General features: G+C 46.0%; 1 non-coding gene across 1 annotated transcript; it reads left to right on the forward strand.

The window, feature by feature from the left end:
• The first annotated feature begins 3,728 nt into the window (after nt 1-3,728).
• Nucleotides 3,729-8,467, forward strand: LOC102733017 (small integral membrane protein 11). Its single transcript, XR_014142709.1, has 3 exons — nt 3,729-3,858; nt 6,882-6,964; nt 7,601-8,467. It is a non-coding gene; the product is annotated as a small integral membrane protein 11 (transcript).
• Nucleotides 8,468-8,499: the final 32 nt, after the last annotated feature.

Genomic DNA, 8,499 nt, shown 5'->3' on the forward strand with positions numbered 1-8,499 from the left:
ATTAAGAGTCTCTTATGGTTTGTCTCCCTCTCTGGTTTCATCTTGTTTCATTTTTTCCTCCCTTCCGCTATAATCCTCTGTCTTATTTCTCAAATTCCTCATATCAGTGAGATCATATGATACTTGTCTTTCCCTGATTGACTTATTTCGCTTAACATAATACCCTCTAGTTCCACCCACGTCATTGCAAATGGCAAGATTTCATTTTTTTTGATGGCTGCATAATATTCCATTGTATATATATACCACATCTTCTTTAGACAGATGACATTTTAATTTCGGTGATTTATACTTGCTCATCAGAGCAATATTTTATGCGGAAGACCTCTTTTACTTTCTGGGCAATATAAATGGCATTTTAATCAATGTCCACTTTGACAAATTTTGTCAAGTTAGTGAAAATAAAGTCAAATTTGAAGTGAAGTGCCTGTGTGCTGACAGTGGGATTAGAGGGGGGACTAATAAATCACAGAGCCTTCTTTCTTATGAAACACTGGTTTGTATGTGACGAATTCACTTTATAAATAACCCAGCTGTGTTACCCAGAAGCTGTGGTTCAAAAATGTATCACTTGCTCCACCACCTTGACATCCGAGCGTCTATTTATTAATTCAGGAATGCAGAGTCCGAAGTGATGGACGAACAGAATCACCAGGTTACTTTATGGGTATTGTTTTCCCAACATTTTGCTTATTTGGAAGTCTGAAGACAGAACAAACATTCCACAAGGGCAAATAGTCCTCAACGGAGACGTAGCATCACCCAGTACAACAGAAACATGTTTTAAAATTAACATCTGAAGTTTTCCAGAAAACTAACTCTTCAAAGCTCTTGTTATTATAGAAAAAAATAAGGAAAAGTTGTAACATCGCCTTATAAATAACATATTTTTTGACTCAGTTTATCTTCTTCCATTTATATTTATTTTCACTTATGTTTCAAGAGGCTGATGGTACAGAAAGTGATTGCTGATGTCTGTTGAAAAGCTAGACAGTTCATTACATCTAGATACTGCATTTTGGATGCACTCCACAGATTAGGTGATTTCACCTGCTAATTAAATCAAGCAATATTTAACACCTGTCTACTTGGGCCACGAGCATAGACCCCAGGAGTGTGGAGATGAATGGGACTCTCTGAGCTGGAGCCACCTACTCATTAGAGAGAATGAGGTACATACAGAAACATCACGATGATAGAACATGACACGTTATGAAGGAGATTAACAAAGAGTGGGCAGAGCGAGAGCAGGGACGGAGGGCAGGCCTAACTCGGTTTAAAGTCTACTCTCTCTGAGTCACTGAGAGTAGGAAGTCAGAGCGAAGACAGATGTATGGGGTTGTGACTTTGTGCCTTCCAGCTTACCTTTCTCCTCCCCCATCTACTCAGTCAAAGCACAGCATTGTGAGTAGGGCCTCAAGTCTCAGAGTACTAAGACAAAATTCAAAAAAGAAGCCCTTCTTCAAGTCATGCTTGTAGGATGTCTTCCATCGACTACAAGGATTCTATCACCAGAGTGAGATATCTACAAGGTATCTGTTTCTTGGTAACAAATGTGCAATTATGCTAACATAAGCCTTACATACAGTGTTATGGAAAGCCGTTTATATTCCCAGAGCAGATGTGGCAAGAGTGGCCTCCTTCCTCAGATCAGAAACCCAGAAATGCTATTGCACACAGAACATTTATCCCAGTGTGCCCAGAGCGGCCACCTGGGCTACAAAATCCTGGCTTTGGGTCTGGATCCAGACAGAAATCCAAGGTTTCCATTGGGTGACCAAGACTATCTTCTTCACTAACCTCTGGTCAGGCTCTTCTGGGCCCTCAAGGAGGCCTCAACCTTGGCTTATGAACACTGCATACACTTGGTATAAATGATTTTGTCCCCTTCTCCATGCTACGAGACTTGAACTAACACTAGCATAGCTTCTAACAGCTCAAGGCTTCATCCCTAAGAGGACACCAGGCCCCTTTGGAATGCCCGCCTGAGAAAGCTCAACAAGCTGCCAGGAAAATTTACTGTTGGTTCCAGCCAAAACCTGGAGATAAGCAGATCAGCTCCCTGAATTCCCTCTAAGAGCAGTTACTTTAGAAAACTTGTAATTATAAATCTTTTCTCTCCCCCTTTGGGATAAAAACCTTTTACTACCCAGAACTGTCTTGTCTCTGGAATGCCAGCATTCACGGAGGTAATTCTCCTGACCGAGAGAGGGAAACTTGCTCTAACCTGCACCCTTGCCTCTGGTCATAAAGACAGAAATTTGTTTCTCTTTCAGGTAAGTGCCTATTAACAGAACCAGATCAGACTGACTAATCCTCCGGTTTTTATAAATATCCACTTCCCTGATTCTGCCCCACTGACCCCACTCCCTCATTCTCCCTTTAAAATGCCCAGTTACCACTGCATAAATCAAAGTGGACTTTGGTTTACACTGGGCCCTCTTCTCTACTGCAATAGTTACTGAATAAAGTCTATCCTTAAGGCTTTCACTGGTGCCTGGTTTGATCTTTGACACAGAAAACCAAATGGAAGGAAAGAAATTTAGATTTTTCTAAGCAAGTACATTTTATAATCATCACTGAAAGTATAGTGGCAAGGTAGATGATTATCAGCCAACTTTGCTTTTGGGGGATGGGAGAAATGGCCGATCTTTAGAAGCATGCTGGGTATACAGTTGTTGAAACCACTTGCCCCAGTCTGCCACTTTAGCATGGATTCCCAAAATTCCAGGCTGGCCACTTTCAACTAGGTAACTAAGATGCTAATTCAAACAACTTGCTGGGTACACCGCAGCGCACCCCCCGCCCCCGCCCCGTTTTGCTTTTAGAGCTCCCTCTGCTTAGACGACTGGCTCCATATGACCTGAATCCCACTTCCTTCTTACAAGCAGAGTTCACAAGTGGTTGCAAAAGGAGCCCATGTTAGTTGCTGCCCTGATGGGAATCTATATCCACTCCTGAGAATCAGGTCCCAGCTGCGGCACTTGCTGACTTTCAAACCCTGGGCAAATTACTTTAATGTCTTAGCGTCTCCACTTCTTCATCCGTGAATTGATTATTTTATGTCCTTCTATAGGCTGGTGGTGAGACTTCAGAGAGACCAGAGCCTCACAGTGCTCAGGACACAGCTAGTTTTGTTATTTTCTATAGGAAAACTTCGCTTGTCGACACAACTAAACCCTCCACCCTCTGTTTGTCGCTTCCTAACATCTGTACTTCATCACAAAATGTCACAGTGGGATTTGGAGTCAGTCCGCCTGTGACTGCCAAGTCGCGCGTTTTCTTGCGGCAGCCACTTATTCTCCCCTCGCTGGTTTCCCCAATCTACAGAAAGAACTCCGTGAATATTGGTCTTTATTCGGGGTCCGGCTTGCGCCCTCCCGTGGGGCAGGGACTGAGCGTCCCCAAACTCTGCACGTTTGTTGGAGTCTGGGAACCCAGAATGGGGGCTAGCGCTTTCCCAAAGGAAAATGCAAGCATTTTGTCAGAGGAGATGAACGCTGAATTTGGAAACTTCTGGGGAGCCAAGGATCCTCAGTCGCAGACAGCAGTGGACGCGAGAGGCCCAGCACTACGGCCGCCCTCCTCCCCCAGCTCCGGTAAATTCAGAACCGTGGCCTGGACAGCAGTGCCCACCCCGGCCAATCGTGACCCGTGACCCCCGCTCAGTCTCCCAACGGCCCGGCCCACAGCGGCTCACTGCGCCGGCGCGCCGAGCACAGCGCCGTCGGAAACAGCCCGGGCCCACTGCGCCGGCGCGCGGTGCGGTGCATTTCGGGACCTGTAGTTTCCCCGCCGCATTGTGGGAGTTGCGGTTCGTGTGCAGTCCCGGCGCTGGAGCTTCCGCGGCTTGGAGCTGTAAGTGGGTCACGTCCGCGTCCGGTCAGCGGGACCCTGACCCGAAGCCCGGCAGCTCTTTGGGGCCCTGGGCAGTCGGGTGGACGGCCCCGCTTTTGCGCGTTCTGTCCAGGATGCCAGCCAGCCGGCCCCTTGCCGTGCGGCGCCAGCTCCCCGGGTGGGAACCGGGAGGGGGCTGGCCGCCGCGGCTCCCACGCGCGGAGCGCCCCTGCCTGGCTCCGGCGTCCAGACGCCGCGGAATCCGCGCACCCGGCGCCCGAGGCGCAATGTTTAGGCTGGCACGAGTTCCGGGCAGGGCCCAGAATTGTTCTGGCCAGAGGGTTTGGGTGGATGAGCGAATGTTCTGGACACCCTGTTCTGTGGATGGGTGGGGAAAGCAACGGCCGCCCGTGGCCCTGATCTCCGGATCTGAGCGGGATAGGTGGTGGTGTTCCCCAGGTGTCGGGGCGGAGAGGACCCTGGCGTGGTCCCCCGGTTACGGGGGAGCCAAGATCCAGTGTCTCTGGCCCTGGGAATCCCAGGTGACCGGGGAGTGGGGCTCAGCGGTCCACGGAGTGATGCGCAAGGTTCTCCTGCAACTAACTCCCTCCTCCCCGCACCTTCCAACTTCCAAAGATTGGGTGAAGAGTTGGGGTGACAAGGGTAGAGATTGGGAACGCGAACAGGTTCGGAACGTTCAGACTGACATATCCTACTTAGCGACTCGAAGAGTGTAGACACCAAGAGAGAGATGATCCTGGAGTTTGTTAGGTGTGCTAAGAAGAAAACGTGGATTGTGGACAATATGTTGTCCAGATTGCTTTCACTGGCCTAACCCAAATAAGCGGATAGCTTTTCTGGTTTTTAGGAGAAAACTGGCAAAGGAAAAATGAGGCTATTTTTACAGGAAAGGAGACAGAATCATTTCTATCTAAACCATTGTTATTTTTCAGATTTAAGCTAGGATTGTGGATAGTTCTAGGGAAAGGCTAAAGCCTTCCTGCACTTCATGGATTTTATACCTCAAAAGTGTTCCCACCTTTTGGCTTTTGCGGTTCGGCCCTCAGATAATGAGCTGTCTGCTGTGTCTGATGCTGCAGCAGGTGTGTGTGCCTATGGCCTGGAGCCAATAGCCTGCTGATATTTTTAGCTTTCTCAGTTGTTCTCATTTGCCAAAGTCCTGCTGGGGTGCTACAGAAATGGCTGAGTTGGAGCGTGTAATTGCAGGGCGATGGGGAAAGTTAGCATTTGGAGGCAGCAGGTGGGAATGAGCTGGATTGATCAGCCTTCTCGTCTCCCACTCTCTCACTGCATCCTTTCCGCTACTTTGTTTGCAGGTTGACTTTAAACATGTTCTTTCTAAAGAGCTTGAATGACCTCACTCTCTGTATGAAGTCCAGGCAACTGCCAGTAAATTTTCATAGTCCCATTCTGTGGTATCCCAGAGAATGGTGACTTACGAATGCCAGAGTTGCAGAGTTGTTCTTTGGATTCTGGTTTTTAAAGTAAGAACATGTTGGTTCAGAGAGGTGAATGGCTTACCCTAGGTCACGTGCCTGCCAGGGGTGCCACCAAGAATAGAGTCCAGCTCTCTTGGTCCCTGCTGTCTTGCACTGACTGCATTTTGCCTTGCTTGCCTCTTGTTTATGGTTCTTAAGCTTGGCATGTCCATTAGCAGAGAGAGAGATACTTATTGTGACAATAATGGTTGATATTTATTTAATGTTTTCCATATGCTGAGCATGGTGCTTTGTGTTTACAATCCAGCCTCTGAAGAACTTAAAAATGAGGGACCTGAGGCTCAAAGAGGCCAAATGGCTTGTCCAAGGTCACACTAGTCTTAATCTTAGTCCTGGTTTGCCAGAGGGTCAGACCATTGGGTGTTGTTGTTGTTTATTAAGTCAACACTATTTTTTTTTTAATTTCCTTAAATAATCTCCACACCCAATGTGGGGCTCGAACTCACCACCCCAAGATCGAGAGTTGCATGCTCTACCGACTGAGCCGACCAGGGGCCCCACTTGGTGTTCTTTTTAATTTATTTCCTCCTTTGAGCTTTTTGGACCTATTTGTCGTCCTTGACCTTAGGAATCAATATCTTACATTAATCCATTAATGTATAGGACATTAATCCATTAATTCTTATGTTAATTTATGTAATTAATATATTAATTACATTAATAGGACCTCAGAAAATTAGGAACAGCCAAACTCACCTACTATATTTGTACACAACTCAATTAGAGTAAAAATAAAATTTACGTGACCTTAAACATTGCAAATTACAATATGGCTAATCCCTGAGGTTATCTGAGATTCCTGAAAGTGAAAATTCTAGCAATAGGTTATAATCCGTTAGGAACATACCCCTCCAGTGCAAGTCAGAATCTGCTGCTACTTAAAGACAACCTGGCCGTTTATCCATGAAGAAAACGAGCACCTTCAATCACCGTCATCACATTTAAACAGATTTATGGTGTACATTCCTATCATTAACTTATCTGGCTTTGAAAGAAGTCATGGGGAAAACTTGGTTATCTTGTGCCAACCACCAGCCTGTTTTCCAGATACTATGACCTTGAATAGATGAGGCATGAATTTTCTATATTTAGATGTTTTTGTAAGTAAAAGTTTTAGTGAAACATTTTTCCCTGAAGTTCTTTTTATTATCCCCCTTCTAAAGGCCTGTGACATTTTCTTGTGCTTTTCTTAATTCTAAGTACATGTGGAGACAAGCATCTGCATGATTTTTGAATGCACATCTTTCTGCCTACATCAGGATAAGACTCTGGAGCCACACTGGATGGGTTCAAATCCCAGTCCCTGTGTGACCCTGGATACGTTACATAAACTTTGTCTCCTCGTCTCTGAAATGGAACAATAACCTCTCCCTCCTAGGGCTGCATGAGTTTATGCAGCTGATGCGCCCTCGTGCAGCCCAGCACCGTGAAGTGAAGCTATGATTGTGCTCTAAGTTGCCAAATTTCATTAAAAACTGGGGCCCTAGAGCCCATTTAGTCGACACCCCCTTTCTTCATTTACAGATGGGACCAAGGCCCCAAGAGGGAAGTCACTTACCAGAGTGTGTAGGTTCTTCATCCAGAGCTCAAGTCTTCTGACTCTTGGGGTATGTGCCATATTCTAAAAATAGCCACAGAGAAGGCCCTGGGGCAAATGCTTTGCTCCAGCTGCATCCCTGACCTCCACTCCCTGCTTCACCTTCCCCTAGGTCTCCCTCACAGTTGAGATGAAATTCTAGATAGCAATTGCTTTCAAAGGACAATTTTTTTCCCTATCATTTACTCCCCTCCAGATATTTTTTAAGAACCAATTTTTGCTTCATTAACACTCAGAGGACCTGAAAAACAGAAAGACACTCATCCACAAACCAGCTCTTGCCCAGGGCAGGAGGTGGGTGGAGAAGTAGGTTTTGGACTTGGCTTTTCTGTCCACAGATGAAAGGCATGGGCGCACGTGTCCCCTTAGGAGCAGCACTGTTAGCTCTGCTCCGGGCTGTGCTCCCACTCCCGGCAAAGAGCAGCTGGGGAGACGTTTCTGCTCACCAAGACCCAAGCCTGTGTCAGCCCTAAGCCAGGCCATCTGCTTCCCACCAGGCTCTGGGTCGCCTTGTTGGGGACACTGACTCCTGTCTGCAGCCCTTGCTCTCTTTGCTCATGCGCCCTTTCTCTCCATTAAAGAGGTCTTCCTATGGTGATCTGCTCTGGAAAACCCCGAGTGACCTGTTTCTTCTCTTCTCTACCAGAATAGCAAGACCTGCCCTTCCAGCTCCTCTCCTCATGTGCTTATCTGAGTGGGCCCGCAGTGACCCAGAGTGAATTTGCCATTGGCCCAACATGAACTGGAAGGTGAGAATAGTTTTCAACATTATGGCTTGGTTTTTTTCCTTTGTTCTCATTGTAAAAATTCAGAATAACAGTTCTGTAGATGTAGGTTGATTAAAAAGAAAAAAGTGGATTAAAGCAGGAATCCTAATAATACTTTAAAAGTAATATTTTCAGTTAAAACAAATAAAAAGTACATTTATTCCCCAGACTTTTGGAGGAAGGCGAGGCCCTTTCTTTGGGTGTATAGACTTCGGATCTGCCTCACTCTTCTTGCAGAAATCGTGCCTTTAAAGTTTTACCTACAGTTTCACATTTTGGTTTCTTTAAAGTGGGTTAATATTTTAGGAAACAATCTACATACAAGATACTTCCAGATTTTTATGTTTTTCTTCCCTAATCTTTTACATTTGTGTTGCCAACAGCACTTTTTTTTTTCAACCTAAATTTGAAAATGCATTGAAAGCATTCGATTTAGTTTTCACGGAAACAGTTTTTTCCTTCTATAACATAGCCATATTTCCTAAGTATTGTGTTTAGATAAATTATCCATTATAACATCAAGTACAGCTTCAACTGGTTGGGGAATAAGCTTAGCTGACTTCTGTAGCACAGACTCAGCCTCCGGGAGCACAGGTCCAAGGGCAATCAGACGGTCGCCTGCAAGCTGTGGGCATTCAGTGGGCTCTGGGCATTCGTGGGCGGGTCTCACAGAGGGAAAGGAGAGTCATCACTTTAAATCCCTGAAGTACATGGGGTGTGATAAAGGTTGATTAAGAGAGCAGCCACTGGGGCGCCTGGGTGGCTCAGTTGGTTAGGC

Source organism: Leptonychotes weddellii, unplaced genomic scaffold (assembly GCF_054177405.1).
Source record: "Leptonychotes weddellii isolate Sample4059 unplaced genomic scaffold, ASM5417740v2 HiC_scaffold_8789, whole genome shotgun sequence".
In the NCBI taxonomy this organism is placed as follows: domain Eukaryota; kingdom Metazoa; phylum Chordata; class Mammalia; order Carnivora; family Phocidae; genus Leptonychotes; species Leptonychotes weddellii.